Source organism: Lipotes vexillifer, unplaced genomic scaffold, assembly GCF_000442215.2.
Source record: "Lipotes vexillifer unplaced genomic scaffold, Lipotes_vexillifer_v1.1 scaffold1180, whole genome shotgun sequence".
NCBI lineage: Eukaryota > Metazoa > Chordata > Mammalia > Artiodactyla > Lipotidae > Lipotes > Lipotes vexillifer.
Genome location: NW_006771828.1, coordinates 1,367,453 through 1,383,632, shown reverse-complemented (window position 1 = coordinate 1,383,632; position 16,180 = coordinate 1,367,453). Strand labels below are relative to the sequence as shown.

The 16,180-nt window shown below is 44.7% G+C and overlaps 1 protein-coding gene across 1 annotated transcript in view; it reads left to right on the top strand.

The window, feature by feature from the left end:
- Positions 1 to 16,180, top strand: part of B3GAT2 (beta-1,3-glucuronyltransferase 2) — an 81,784-nt gene that overhangs the window by 698 nt on the left and 64,906 nt on the right. The window lies entirely within an intron of this gene.

Genomic DNA, 16,180 nt, shown 5'->3' with positions numbered 1-16,180 from the left:
GGGGGGGGGCAGGCGGGCGGGAGGGGCCCCCGCATGCCGGTCCTGACGCCGCTGCGCTGGGTAGTGCTCACCTACCCGGGCGCGCACTCGGGACTCCGGGCGCAGAGCTCCGCAGCCCCCCGCTGGCCCGGGGGGTGGAGGGGGTGGGAGGACCACTGTGACTCGGGGAGGGAGTCTGGCGGGGGCTTTGTTGCACCCCCGCCCCGACACACACACACCGGCCCCAAGATTGGGCCGAGGCGGTGGCACAGGTGTGACGCGCGGGGATGATTTCTAGGAGCTGGGCTCTGTCCCGCCTGAGGATGGAGCTCCGTGGGGCCGGGCTGCAGGAGAGACCGGGGAGGGACCCAGCGCACTGGGGGCGGGCTCGGTGGTCTCCGAGGCCCTTCTGCGCACACAGGTGTGATTCTGAGTCTAGAACCATATCGGGAGGACGGTGGAGAAGGAAACTAAAAATCAGCCCAGAGACACATTTCTCTCGTACAGTCCGCTGGCACGGAAATGGTTACTAGAGAAAACCCTGACTTCTAAGGGGTCCTCCTTCCATCTCTTCCCGCACCCCGCAAAGGCCCTTTCAGACTCTAAAGATGACCTCCTTTAAGAGGAAGCCCTCTGGTAACTGAGTCGAGACTGCCCTGCCCTGTGGTTCTGTCTTCAGTCCGAGGTATCAGCTGGACTGCCCGTTTCCTTTTCCTTACCCTTCTCTAGGACCCTCTTTGGACACTCTGGCACCGGGCCATTGCATCCTGGTGCCCGCCATGAGGTCCTCGGCGCAGCCCGGACTGCTGCTGCTGCGATGGCACAGTTTCCCTTGGAGGCTACAGGTGCACAAAGCCGTCAGGCACCCGGTTAGAACAGGTGTTAGTTCTTGAGGCTGGTCTATTATCGCCTGAGTGTGCGCATGCGCGAGCGTTCTGCAAATGAGGCTGGATTGCGTAGTTTTCACTTTTCTTGTTCCTCCTCCACAAATATAGCGGAAAAAAAATCTTGGGCTTTTTGACATATCGTGGGACTGTTGCCTTCCTCTCCCCCAAATTCCTGACATCCTGCCTCCGAGACGCCATCATCCCTCCTCTTCCGCCAAGTAAACTGGACAATCTGTACGTCTAGAAATCACAAACGTCCCATGCTTTCATCCAGATATCTCAGTTTGGCTTTCATAACCTCAGGACGGAGCTATTCTGTACCTCTCCAGCTTAATTTTTCTGCCTGTGTGGCTTTAAAAATCCATTTCTTAAGGGCAATTGCTACCTTCATTTCTTTTTTCTTTCTTTCTTTTTTTTTTTTTTTGCGGTACGCTGGCCTCTCACTGCTGTGGCCTCTCCCGTTGCGGAGCACAGGCTCCGGACGCGCAGGCTCAGCGGCCATGGCTCACGGGCCCAGCCGCTCCGCGGCATGTGGGATCCTCCCGGACCGGGGCACGAATCCGGGTCCCCTGCATCGGCAGGCGGACTCTCAACCACTGCGCCACCAGGGAAGCCCGCTGCCTTCATTTCTATTCATCCTCTCCTGCTTCATGAATAAAAGGACCAGTCATTGCTCCCATCTTTTCTTTTCATGCTTTCGCGATGAAGGGCTTTCTTCACATGTTTTCCCCCCCCCACCCCGAAGAAATCAATAAGCTTGTCATCTATAGTATAGTCTTTATTATAACCAAGATTAGAGATATCATCTGATGTTTTAAGTTGGGTTCTTATTGTGATCCTGCTTGTGTACTCTTGCCCCCAAAAGACGTGGTTTGTATTCTGAAGCAAAGACCCTTACATTTCAGTACACCATCATTTTAAACCCCAAAGTCTTTTTTAAAAATAATATTTATTTACTGCTTATCATATTCTAGTAGGATCTTGGGTTTAGTTTTTTTTTAAACATCTTTATTGGAGTATAATTGCTTTACAGAGGTGTGTTAGTTTCTGCTGTATAACGAAGTGAATCAGCTGTACGTATACATATATCCCCATATCTCTTCCCTCTTGCGTCTCCCTCCCTCCCATCCTCATTATCCCCCCCACCCCTCTAGGTGGTCACAAATTACCAAGCCGATCTCCCTGTGCTATGTGGCTGCTCCCACTAGCTGTCGTAAGCACCAAAGTCTTTTTTCCTTCTTCTACAACTTGGAAGTTGCCCTACCTGTGAAAATGAGTGGTCTTATGTAAGCAAAATAGTGAACATTACTATTAATTAACCTTTTAAGGGGATGGGCTATGAAGAGCCGTGAGTTTCAGTTTCTTCCAGCTTCTAGCCGGTTGGTGTGAGGTATTGGATTGAATTGGCACAGAGTTAGCACAGACGGGCAGAGAAACGGCTCAGAACACAGTCTTCCTTTGATGCTTCCCAAACTGAAAGGAAGGCTTGGTGGTGGTGGATATGAAGCAGCAAGAGAAGAATGCAGTAGGGTTTTTTTTTTTTATTTGGTCCATGGCGGAGAAAAGAGAGAGAGAAGATAAAAGAAAGAGGCGAGGGTAAGGAGAAAAAAATAGCTTTGGCCGAGAGGAAACTATATAGGAAAGAAATGCAAAACTTTCAAGACACTAACGTTTTGTACTGTTGGAAGTAATGAAATATTCAAAATCAACTTAAGAGCATGTGCAACTGTTATTTAAGGAGAGGTGCCACATATACAAAATACACAAGAGAAGGGATTTTTTAAAAAGCATAATATGCATGATACACTTAGAATTTAAGTTCTGTAGCTCCTAGAGGTTCCTCCCAGACAGGCATTTTAGGACTAATCCCCTTCTCACCCACCATCCCTCCGCCAACACAGTGTTTTTGGACAAAGCAGGCATCTCTCTGTTCACCGGGCATCTATGTTGAGACATGCAGTTTTCTTTTACAGCACATTCTTTTCATGGCAAGCAGGATTGCACTCTCTAAAAAGTCAGATTAGTGGAATTTATGCATCCTTAGTCTTGTGCATTAATGGGCTGGCCTACTCTCCACCAGTTCTAGGAATAATGATTCCATGCAGATTGCAGTCTAGACAGTGCTCTCTTGGAGAAAAGGTAGGACCAGTTAAAACATCTAAAAACTACAGCTCCTTGGGTGGGAGGGCAGATGCTGATCAGGGATGCTGTAGGGCCAGGCGTATATCTCAGCCCTTTCTATGGTGCACACACAAATTCATTTTTAAGTAATTCACAGTACCTTAGGAAAGAGTGTCCTGAGTTAACCATCTTTTATTCATGGTGCCCCTCATTTCCACGGTTGATGTTAACACAGATAAGATAAAAGGAGGAAAATGAACCAGGTACAAATTAACTCACTAAGCATTGGCTGCAAATGAAGGAAAGTAAAAGCTGAAAGGTCTCCAAATTAAATTAAAGGTGCAATAGGCACCCTGTGTCCAATTTATTCCTCCCTGGTAACTGGAATGGAGCTTTCTTCTCCCATCCAGCTAGCTAATTTTCAGGCTGCCCTTTCAACTGAGCTGTGCACCAGGAAAGAAAGATTTGCATCGAACAATCCTATGCTTAATAGCCAAATCCATTTGCAAATGAAGCTGTGTGAATTGTGGCCGCAGAAGCTGGGCTGCCCATTGGAGAAGGAGGTGCCTGGAGTTTTCCACGTTGCCAGTAACTCAACATGGCCTCTTCCTGTGGCCTTGATGGGGTTTTGCACCGTGGCCCACAGGTAATCCTGCTGCCTGCCGCCTGCACACCCCATCGACATAGCTCTCCGGAAACGCTTATTTGCAAAGGATTTACACGGCTTTCATAAAAATGGCAGCCACAGACAAATGGGACTGTAGCTGGTCACATTTTCAATAACGCAATTGATCAGATTTCTGTCCTTTGCTAGAAAACCTTCCAAGCTCTCTTGAGTTTAAAGCAGCCGCTTTGCAGGTGAAGTTACTTTCACCTTGGGAAACCCGTTGAGTTGAAAGGTTAAAAAAGGGCACTTTCCAAGCAAGGAAATGAAACTTTTAAAACTTTAGATTGAACGAGGTGAGGCTGAAAGACAAGCTGACTCTGAAAACACCTTAGGGGCTCAGGAAAGGGCTCAGTTAATGAGACCGCCTTTGGAAGACGTTTCTGGCAAGCAGTGAACTAGAGAGGCCCTTTGTTTGGATGCTGTGTTGGGTGCAGTTAAGCGGTTTGTGTGCTGGGAGTGGTGAGGGCGAGTTTGTCCTGCTCTTTTCTGATCATTTATACATATGTTCCTCCCTTTACATGCAGCTCACTGGAGCCCCTAATCCAAAGGATATTCAGATTTACAGTGTTTGGCACTTTCCCCCAAATAGTAGATTCTGAATGTATTTCCTAAAAGGAGACAGGAGATCTCCCTTTCCTTTTTCCCTTGACTCAGTTACTTGGTATAGGGTAATTATCTTTTTAAAGTGAAGAAACCTCAAAGATTCTCTTTGGGGGTAGTATCCAACGACGATTTTACCTGAAATGCTCCCCTTGTGTTTTCTTTCTTCCCACCTAAAAGCATGTTAATAGCCACGCCATAAGTCTGATCAAACGTGAGAATTGTGTAAACTGGATTTATAAAACTACGGGCAGCTTTCTTAGGCTATCAGTATTAAATCTGTACATTTTCTTTACTCCCGCTGGATGTACAGTACTTGAGCTGTGGTTCCTTTTGGACAGGGTTCTCCTTGGACACCAGCAGTTTTCATTTGGATTTTGATATTTTAATGGGCCAGAAATAACTCTGGGTTTAAAAGGCCTTCTCTCTTCTGCCTCTTCCTATTGTCTTTTTCCCATTCTTTGTCCTCCAACCTACTTTTCACCGATTATTCTGTCTCATGAATAGACATGAAGGCATGTCCGGGCTATTGTTGGCTACAATGAATGTGTGTCTTTTAAGCATTTAGACTTTGTCTGAAGCTTCTTGGAAACTAGTGGGCGACTCCATTTTCTTCCATCTACCCCACTTGCCTCTAGATTGCAGCCTTGTAAATTTTCTCGTGTGAACAGTAATGGAATAGTAATTGCTTTTAAGGCATGCTACAAAAGCAGAACAGAATAACCGAAGTCGACGGCCTTATTTATTAACTATTCCAGGTGCTACTCAAGTAGTGGGTTTTTTTGGTACAGAATTCAATAATCTTCAGAGATATCTATTCAGACCTCTTGGACTCTGATGAAATATTTGCTTGGTCTGCATAAATTAAGATAACATTATTTATCTTTGATTTGCAGTGCTGTTGAAGCATGTCATTTAAGTTTTGCATGTCTCTCAAATTCTCCCCTGAAACACAAATAAAATCGTCATACCAATCCCTACGTAGGCCGCTAAGTAGGCAGGTTAGATTTCCAGTTCATAGGAATAAACTAAGGTAATGCATTGTTCGTACCAGGTAATTTCTGTGGACAACTTTAAATTAATGTGTAAGATACCCTTTACCATGGATACAAGCAAAATGAGCACTTACTGTGGGCCACGAACCATATTTAGGGTTTTACGTGTATTAGCTCATTTGATCCTCACATCAGCCCCTGAGGTAGCATCTAGTACGGCCCCCATTCTCCACCATCCTAATGCTGATGTTTAGGCATGAACACAGTTCTTTGGTGAGTGCAGGGATTTTTTTTTTTTTTTTTAAATATTTATTTATTTATTTTTGCTGTGTTGGGTCTTCTTTTAAATGCGTGGGCTTTCTCTAACTGCGGCAAGTGGGGGCCACTCCTCATCGCGGTGCGCGGGCCTCTCACTATCGCGGCCTCTTGTTGCAGAGCACAGGATCCAGATGCGCAGGCTCAGTAATTGTGGCTCACGGGGCTAGTTGCTCCGCAGCATGTGGGATCTTCCCAGACCGGGGCACGAACCCGTGTCCCCTGCATTGGCAGGCAGACTCTCAACCACTGCGCCACCAGGGAAGCCCAGTGCAGGGATTTTTTAAAATACAGCCTGAATCTAATATAGTCGTTACCCTGATCGCTAGACTCAGTGTCCCCAGTTTACAGAAGACCTGAAGTAGCAGGAAGTTGCTTACAAGGTCATGGAGCTGTTCCGAGACAGGGTGGGGGGCCCAGTCCCTCGGATGCCCTGCAACCCATCCCACTAACGTGTATAGTCAGGTGGCCGCGTGTCATTGTGATGAACAAAGCATCCGATCAGCCGGAGTCCTCTGATACCATTCTAGCGTCTGCCATACTTGAGCTCAGGTCTGTCTTCTTTTCTAAGCATTTATATTAATTAACTTATTTTGTATTGAGATCTAGTTGATTTACAATGTTGTGTTCATTTCAGGTGTACAGCAAAGTGATTCAGTTTTACATATGGGTCTGTCTTCTGGGCTGTTGTCAACTTCTAATGTTCTCTCTTGACCTTTTCTTCCTGATGTAATTTGATCTTATGAAAATTTTACCTCCTCCCTGTCTCACTAAGAGACCGTTTGATTTTTAGATTATTTTTTCAAGTCAGGTGAAAACTGCCAAGTTAGTGTGTAACCTGTAGTCTTATATGTTCTTGAACTATATATTCCTGGGAACAGGTAAGAATTAATTTCTGCAAGAAGATAAAACATTAATTTTTTTTCCTCAGTTGATATGTGTACATCGGCCATGGTATCTGCTGGGCATGTACCCTGTCAGGGCAGACAGATTGAAGGGAAGAATAATTTTCAGGATAGAATGATGATGGGGGGTGATGCTGGATTGTTCCAGGTGGGCTCAGTGGTTTACCATCAGGGCAGAGGAGCGGGGCTGGGGACCTCAGCCAGTCTGAGCTGCAGCTGGTGTGGGTGACACACCCCTGCCAGTTGCTTCCTCCCATGGGCGCTGGGGCAGCGCCCCCCCGCAGCCCCGGAGCACAAGATGAGCTTGTAGGAACCTTTGAGGTGATCATTTTACTGACCACTGCTGGCCCGCACTCACAGATTCACCAGACGACTCCCTTGTGGGTAGGAGGTTTGTTAATGGTCTGATTCTTCTGGTACTAGAAATTTCCCTGGATTAAAAACAAAATTAGTAAATCCTGAGCTGAGTCTTTTTGCATCCTAGGAAAACCTTGAGGATGGCTGTTCTTTACCAAAAGTCAGATTATTTGGTCTTTTTCCCCAAATAACTAAAAACTCAGTGGTTTTTGCCCCCCCCCCATCTCCTCCATCTGTGGAATTAGAACTTTAGACAGTATGTGAGTTATGTGCAGGATCTGAGACCGTCGTTCCTGCTGCCCAGATGGTAGGTATTTGTCGATTGTCTCTTCATCTCTCTAATGAAAGCTGCATGTGCTAAATGCTGAATGTTCGCCATTAACTGGGTTTTCCCTGATCTAAGTGTATTTTAGCAGTAATAGGGTGTCACTGTGCCAGATTCCTTGTGCCTACTTGGGCTTAATTAAACATGACCATGTTCAGAAGATATCTGAATGTAATGAATTCGTATCCTCCTCCATTTAACAGATGTTAATTGAGCACCTACTATGTGCCGGGCGCTGTGTTAGTTACTGCAGGGCGGAACACCGCTGTGAACACAGAGCGTCCCCGCCCTCTCAGATTGAGCGTCTGGACCACACCTGCACACTAAGATCAGTGCCTGTTGAGAGAAACGCAGGTGCCTGGGTGGGTAAAGCAGAGGCCCCTGATGGAGCTGTAGGAGGGAGTGACATGTGAGCTGACACCTAAAGGAGGAGGGCCGGGTGGGGCATGGGGCAGGGAGGAAAGAGCCCTCCAGGCAGAGAAAGCCATGCTCGCCAACAGTCTGTGAATTTGGAAAGTGTGGACACAGCAGTGTGAGGGACATGCCTTTACTTTTTTACATCTGCTTTTCAGAACCCCCATCAGGCAAAGCTTTGACCTTTACGTTCTTAATTAGAACTTGGATTAGGTGGGTAGTAAGTTAATAGAAAAAAATGTAGATATATATATTTGTCCGTCTAGTTGTACCAAGGATTTGTTAATGTAGACAGTTGTGATTCATTGTGGCAGCTAACGTCACTTTGTGTAACGGAGTACAGCATGTGTGTTGCAGTTCACCGTCTCTTCCGCTAGAATATAAACTCCGTGAGGGTAGGAATTTTCTTCTGTTCACTGCTGTGTCTCTAGTGTCTGGCATTTAGTAAATGCTCACTCAAAACCTGTGGAAAGAATGAGTGGATTTTAGGAAGCTTTGGAGCTGAGGGACTCTGTTCCCTCCCGAAGGAGGCTGTTCCTGGAAAGGGGCCCCCACACAGAGACTGTCAGTCAGATCACAGCTTTGAAGTCTGTGTGTGGGGCTGGGGTTACACTGAGCCCTTTAAGTAGTAACTGGAAGAAAAATTGGCCCCTGCTCTGACTCTGAGAGCTTTCAGTGCTAAGGAGAGGTGGAGAGAGACCCGTGAACGTTAGTGTGTAGCCAGGCGTCCCTGTGGATGCCTTGAGGGCGAGGGGAGGGGTGTGGAGCCCGCGGGGGGTGTGTCCGCTTCCCACGTGTGAGGCTGGAGGCTGGTGGGGAACTCGAGCGGGAGCTTGGGGGTTAAACAGCCCCACGTTCAAGTCCAGACTCACCGCCCAGTGGTCGTGGGACATCGGTGAGGGTTGCCTGCCCTCCTACAATGGCCCCCAGTACTGAACAGAGGAGCCTTATAAACCTTTTTTTTTAACATCTTTATTGGAGTATAATTGCTTTACAATGGTGTGTTAGTTTCTGCTTTATAGCAAAGTGAATCAGTTATACATATACATATGTTCCTATATCTCTTCCCGCTTGCGTCTCCCTCCCTCCCACCCTCCCTATCCCACCCCTCCAGGCGGTCACAGGGCACCGAGCTGATATCCCTGTGCTATGCGGCTGCTTCCCACTAGCTATGTGTTTTACATTTGGTAGTGTATATATGTCCATGCCACTCTCTCACTTTGTCCCAGCTTCCCCTCACCACTCCCCGTGTCCTCAAGTCCATTTTCTACATCTTTATTCCTGTCCTGTCCCTAGGTTCTTAAGAAGCATTTTTTTTTTTTTTAGATTCCATATATATGTGTTAGCATACGGTATTTGTTTTTCTCTTTCTGACTTACTTCACTCTGTATGAGAGACTCTAGGTCCACACACCTCATTACAAATAGCTCAGTTTCGTTCCTTTTTATGGCTGAGTAATATTCCATTGTATATATGTGCCACATCTTCTTTATCCATTCATCCGATGATGGGCACTTATGGTGCTTCCGTAAACGTTCTTTTCCCCTGCTTCCCTGCGGTGGCTGCCTGGGTGATGGGTCTCCCGCAGAGCTACGCTGTCCCACTTGGGTTGCTGCCTCTGAGTCCTCTGCTCCTGAAATCTGGACAGAGTTTCTGGAGGCCTGGAGGGGAGGAGCGGGTAGAAGTGCTTGATTTTCCCAAGTTAGTCTGTATCCGGGGGAACTGGGAAATTGGGGATCTGAATTACACTGCTGGGTTAGGACGGTGATTAGCGAGACAAGAGTTAAAGAGAGCTTGTCGATAAAGGGTCCTGGAGGAGGTGAGATGGGAGAGAGTAGAAAGCAGCTTAAGGAGGTTTTAGGCTGGAAGGATGTAGAAGGATGTCCTCCTGCGGGTCAGGAGGTGTGGGGCTGGCTGGGGAGTGTGTGCAAGCTCGCAGTTTGGCCTGCCTGGGTCTCAGAGCAGGGCATACAGGCAACTTCCTGCAGCTCCTGGGCGTGAGTGTTAGTTACGGTTGGGGCCCCAGCCTCTGGCATGGACCTAGGGTGTTTTAAATGATAGGTTCTTTCTGCCATGAATGAACGAATCAAAGAGGCAACATGTTACAAAGGAGGGCGCAGCTTAATAGGAATGAAATGAATCCACTTTTCAGGCGCATGATTAGAAGCAATAGCTTGATTTTGTAAGGGTCGTCTGCTGGGTGGGAAGGTTAGCTGTATCGGGATCCCCGGCACCTGTTGACAGAGGAAGCAGGGAGGATCGACTGGACAGGCTTTCCCTGTGCCCAGGCCCCTCCAGCCTTGGCTGGAACACTGAGGGGCATCAGCCGCCTGGCACTTATGGGGAGGTTCACCCCAAGCTGCTTTCTGGTTTTTCAAATGTTGCTTAAATTTTCATAAATAAAAACATTTTATAGCCCATTTCCTGCCACCCTGGGGAAGACGTAGCCGTTGGAGTTGGTGCGTGCGTGCGTGCGTGTGTCCCCATCTGTCCGTCCGCAGGTCCCTGGGCACCTTCTGGGCTGTATGGGTGCAGATGGCTCTCTCCTCTCCCTGTTCTTTCTTCACAGAGTCTGTTCAATGCAGGTTAGTCTCTGACCAGAAGTGTGGTCACACCCAGGGGTCTTTGATATTTTCTGTTCATATAACTCCTAAAAGAATTTGGTAAAATTACATTCCCTCTAGGATATTTTCAAATTGATGTCTACATTTAAAAAATCATTTAAAATAGCTGCAAAGCATGTGATTTCCAGTGTATTATGGTGAATCACTCTGTTGTACATCTGAAACTAATATAATATTGCAAATCAGCTACACTTCAATAAAAAAAGGTCTCTGTAGGATTGGGTTAACATTAGAATTAGGAGGCGTAAACAAGTCATCAAAACAACAGAAATGTTACAGAGTTGTATCATTAATTAAGTATAAAAGCTACATTTCTTGGAACTTTCAAGTTCCAAGAAAACAAAGAACACAGGAAAACAGCATTTTGTTGCTGTTGATACATACTTTGTACCATTGTTGAGTGTTACTTATTACTAGAGGAGGTGGGGTTTAGCGGAAGTTCGGTTGCCGCTGGGTCACCCTTGTTTAGATGAAGAAGTAAAGAAGGTGGAGAGCATTTTCTTCTAGCAGTTCTTCACGTTTTTGAACCGTCAAGTTCTAAGCCGAAAGTCATATGTTGATCTCTTAGCAAAAATGATTTTAATAATCTGTTGATGACATTCGTTCAGTTTTGTTGAAAAAAATAATGTAGAAGCATTCTGTCTTCTAAAAGGACTTATTACCCATTCATTAGAGAGGTTAGTTTTCTTAATAAGGCAGCAGTATTTCTAACTCCCTTTGTTTGGTCCTGGGGCATATTTAATATGATCCAGGATGGATATGAAGCCGGAGCAGGCCAACTGGGACAAGGATGGATGAAAGGCAGGACCTGCCCCTCCATCCAAGGAGCAGATTTAGGGGAGCACATGCAGGGTGGCCCAGGGGTTGAGAACGTGGTCCATGAGAGTCTTCGTAGACGCCCGAGGCCCAGGCACCCCCAGCCTGAAAACTGCTGGTTTGGTAGAAGGAGCATTAAGTTAGGAACTGGAAACTGTGGGCTCCAGGCCTGGCCGAGCCAAAGCCCTCGGCCCTCAGCCCTTGTGACCGCAGGGGTGTTGACCCTTTGCTGTGTGCTAGGCCCCGTGTTAGGCATTGAGATGTTTAATTCTCCTCATGTGTTCTAAGGCGGGAACCAGGGTGTCCTTTTTACAAATGAAGAGAAGCCCTACTATTCAGCTTCCTCATGGGCCTGGGGGTGACGTGTACAGTTGTAGGGACTCCATGAGGGGATACATGTGTCATGTGGGTCAGAAGGGCAGCTTCCCAAGCCACCTGGACATCTGCTGTCCCGGGGGTCTGGCCCCAGGAGCTGGGGAGAGGCTGCAGAAGACACGATGCCCCAGCGCCCCCTGCTGCCATGCCTGCACAACCCTAGCAGTCGGCCGACGGGGTCCACGTGTGGACACGTTATCATCTAGATAAACTCAACGTTGCAAGACTAAAATGCACGTCCTTCTTAAAGGTCAAGTGACAGTTTGGGGATATTTTTGTAACTTTGAAAAGTTCCTCCACTGCATCTGTTCACGGTGGCGAAAGTGCTCGAGGCATCCTTGGGAAGTCTCTCTGCCAGGGGAGCTGCAGCCTCGCTTTGCAGGGAAGCTCGGGTTCCCACTTTGCAGAGAGCTGGGGCGTGGGGCTCTTGCTAATTGCCTTTGATCCCTGCTGGGCATACTCAAAAGACAGGTTTTATGCTCTTTACCTGTTCTGGTGTTGCCTTTCCCCTCTGTTTAGGGATTTTTAAAAGATTTAAAAACAGAAACATAATAAGAACCTGCTGTATGGCACAGGGAACTCTACTCAAGACTCTGGCATGGCCTGTATGGAAACAGAATCTAAAAAAGAGTGGATGTATGTACATGTATAACTGGTTCACTTTGCTGTACAGCAGAAACTAACACAACACTGTACATCAACAATACTCCAAGAAAAATTAATTTTAAATAATTTTTTTAAAACCCCCAAGGCATTAATATAAAGTCGTGTTGACAATGCTTGTGGTGTGTGTGGGTGATGATTTGTGTGGTTTTATGGCACTCCAGAGTTTCCTCTGAAAACCAGTTGATGGTCCTGTAGATTAAAATATAGGCATTCTGCGCGTCTGGAGCCTGTGCTCCGCAACAGGAGAGGCTGCGATAGTGAGAGGCCCGCGCAGCGCGATGAAGAGTGGCCCCCGCTCGCCGCAACTAGAGAAAGCTCGCACAGAAACAAAGACCTAACACAGCCAAAAGAAATAAATAAATAATTAAAAAAATTAAAAAATAAAAAATAAAATATAGGCATTCATTTGATTGCTCTTGGAAATCCAGTGACATTTAAAAGTAAACGCCTATTCTCTGTTTCTTGTTATGTCTCTCTTCCCTCCTTGTCAGGGGCCGTGGGGCAGAAACAAAAGTTGAGTATGCTTATTAGAATATTTATTATGGTAAAATATGTATAACGTGAAGTTTACCATTTTAACCGTTTTTAAGTGTGCAGATCCGTGGCATTTGAGTACATCCACTCTGTTGTGCAGTCATCACCTCTGTCCATCTCCAGAACTTTTTCGTCATCCAAACTGAAACTCTGTACCCTTTAAACAATAACTCCCCAATGGCCCTCCCTTCCATCCCCTCATAACCTATAATCTACTTTCTGTCTCTATGAATTAGGCTATCCCAGGTACCTCCTATGAGGTAGAATCATGCAACATCTGTCCTTCGGGGTCTGGCTTATTTCACTTTACGTAATGTCTTCAAAGTTGATCCACATCGTAGCACGTATCAAAATTCCATTCCTTTTTAAGGTTGAAAACTATTCCATTGTATGTACAGATAATATTTTGTTTATCCATTCAACCACCAACGGATGCTGGGTTGTTTCCACCTTTTGGTTGTTGCGAATGCATCTTTGAACGTTGGTATACAAATATGTGTTTGAGTGTCTGCCTTCAGTGCTTTTATGTGTACATATTCAGAAGTGGAAAATATGGTAATTCTGTGTCTAAATTTTTGAGGAACTGCCATACTGTTTTTCCAACTGTGGTTTATTTTTTATAATAGACAACCTAAGGGATGTGAAGTGATATCTCATGGTTTTGATTTATATTTCCCTAGTGATTAGTGATGCTGACCATTTTTTTTCTTGTGCTTATACTATTTGTATATATTTTCTGGAGAAATGTCTATTCATGTCCTTTGCCCATTTTTGAATTAGGTTTGTTTGTTTTTGTTGAGTTTTAGGAGTTCTTTATATATTCTGGATATTAGTCCTATATCAGATATGTGATTTGCAAATATGTTCTCCCATTTTGAGAGGTGCTTTTTTATTCTGTTGATAGTTCCTAAAGTTTTAAATTTTGATGGAGTTCAGCTTATTTATTCTTTTCTTTTGTTGCCTGTGCTTTTGGTATCATGACCAAAAAAATTGTTGCCAAATTCAATGTCACGAAGCCTTCCCCCTGTGTTTTCTTCTAATAGTTGCAAAATTTTAGCTCTTTTGTTTAGGTAATTAATGTTGATTCATTTTGAGTTAATTTTTGTACACAATATTACATGGTATCTTTTGCATGTGGATATCTAATTTTTCCCAGCCCCATTTGTTGAAAGGACTGTCCTTTCCCCATTGAATGGTATTGGCACCCTTGCTAAAAGTCATTTGACCGTATATATGTGACCGTTTATTTCTAAGCTCTTTATTCTACTCCACTAGTCGATATGTCTGTCTTTATGCCAGTTCCATACTGTTTTGGTTACTGTTGATTTGAAGTACGATTTAAAATAAGGAAGTATGGGTTCTTCAGCTTTCTTTTTCAAGATTTTTTGGACTATTTGGGGTCCATTACGATTCCATTTGATTTTAGGATGGATTTTTCTATTTCTGCAAAAATTACCGGAGTTTTCATGGGGATTGCATTAAATGTGCAAATTGCTTTGGGTAGTATTGGTATCTTGACAATATTAAGTCTGTGAATCCATGAACATGAGATATCATTCCATTTATTTATGCCTTCTCTAATTTCTTGCAGCAGTGTTTTATACTTTTAGTGTACAAATATTTTGCTTCCTTGGTTAGGATTATTCTTTTTTTTTTTTTTTACATCTTTATTGGAGTATAATTGCTTTACAATGGTGTGTTAGTTTCCGTTTTAAAACAAAGTGAATCAGTTATACATATACGTATGTTCCCATATCTCTTCCCTCTTGCATCTCCCTCCCTCCCACCCTCCCTATCCCACCCCTCTAGGTGGTAACAGAGCACGGAGCTGATCTCCCTGTGCTATGCGGCTGCTTCCCACTAGCTATCTATTTTACGTTTGGTAGTGTATATATGTCCATGCCACTCTCTCGCTTTGTCACAGCTTACCCTTCCACCTCCCCATATCCTCAAGTCCATTCTCTAGTAGGTCTGTGTCTTTATTCCCGTCTTACCCCTAGGTTCTTCATAACCATTTTTTTTTCTTAAATTCCATATATATGTGTTAGCATATGGTATTTGTCTTTTTCTTTCTGACTTACTTCACTCTGTATGACAGACTCTAGGTCCATCCACCTCATTACAAATAACTCAATTTTGTTTCTTTTTGTGGCTGAATAATATTCCATTGTATATATGTGCCACATTTTCTTTATCCATTCATCTGATGATGGTTACTTAGGTTGTTTCCATCTCCAGGCTATTGTAAATAGAGCTGCAATGAACATTTTGGTACATGACTCTTTTTGAATTACGGTTTTCTCAGGGTATATGCCCAGTAGTGGGATTGCTGGATCATATGGTAGTTCTAATTGTAGTTTTTTAAGGAACCTCCATACTGTTCTCCATAGTGGCTGTGCCAATTCACATTCCCACCAGCAGTGCAAGAGTGTTTTCTTTTCTCCACACCCTCTCCAGCATTTATTGTTTCTAGATTTTTTGATGATGGCCATTCTGACTGGTGTGAGGTGATATCTTGTAGTTTTGATTTCATTTCTCTAATGATCAATGATGTTGAGCATTCTTTGACGTGTTTGTTGGCAGTCTGTATATCTTTTTTGGAGAAATGTCTATTTAGCTCTTCTGCCCATTTTTGGATTGGGTTGTTTGTTTATTGTTATTGAGCTGCATGAGTTGCTTATAAATTTTGGAGATTAATCCTTTGTCAGTTCCTTCATTTGCAAATATTTTCTCCCATTCTGAGGGTTGTCTTTTGGTCTTGTTTATGGTTTCCTTTGCTGTGCAAAAGCTTTGAAGTTTCATTAGGTCCCATTTGTTTATTTTTGTTTTTATTTCCATTTCTCTAGGAGGTGGGTCAAAAAGGATCTTGCTGTGATTTATGTCATAGACTGTTCTGCCTATGTTTTCCTCTAAGAGTTTGATAGTTTCTGGACCTGGATTTAGATCTTTAATCCATTTTGAGCTTATTTTTGTGTACAGTGTTAGGGAGTGATCTAATCTCATACTTTTACATGTACCTATCCAGTTTCCCTAGCACCACTTATTGAAGTGCTGTCCTTTCTCCACTGTACATTCCTGCCTCCTTTATCGAAGAGAAGGTAACCATATGTGCGTGGGTTTATCTCTGGGCTTTCTATCCTGTTCCATTGATCTGTCTTTCTGTTTTTGTGCCAGTACCATACTGTCTTGATTACTGTACATTTGTAGTATAGTCTGAAGTCCAGGAGCCTGATTCCTACAGCTCTGTTTTTCTTTCTCAAGATTGCTTTGGCTATTCGGGGTCTTTTGTGTTTCCATACAAATTGTGAAATTTTTTGTTCTAGTTCTGTGAAAAATGCCAGTGGTAGTTTGATAGGGATGGCAATGAATCTGTAGATTGCTTTGGGTAGTAGAGTCATTTTCACAGTGTTGATTCTTCCAATCCAAGAACATGATATATCTCTCCATCTATTTTTTCTTCTTCTTTTTCTTTTTTGCGGTACACGGGCCTCTCACTGTTGTGGCCTCTCCCGTTGCAGAGCACAGTCTCCGGACAAGCAGTCTCAGCGGCCATGGCTCACGGGCGCAGCCGCTCCGCGGCATGTGGGATCCTCCCAGACC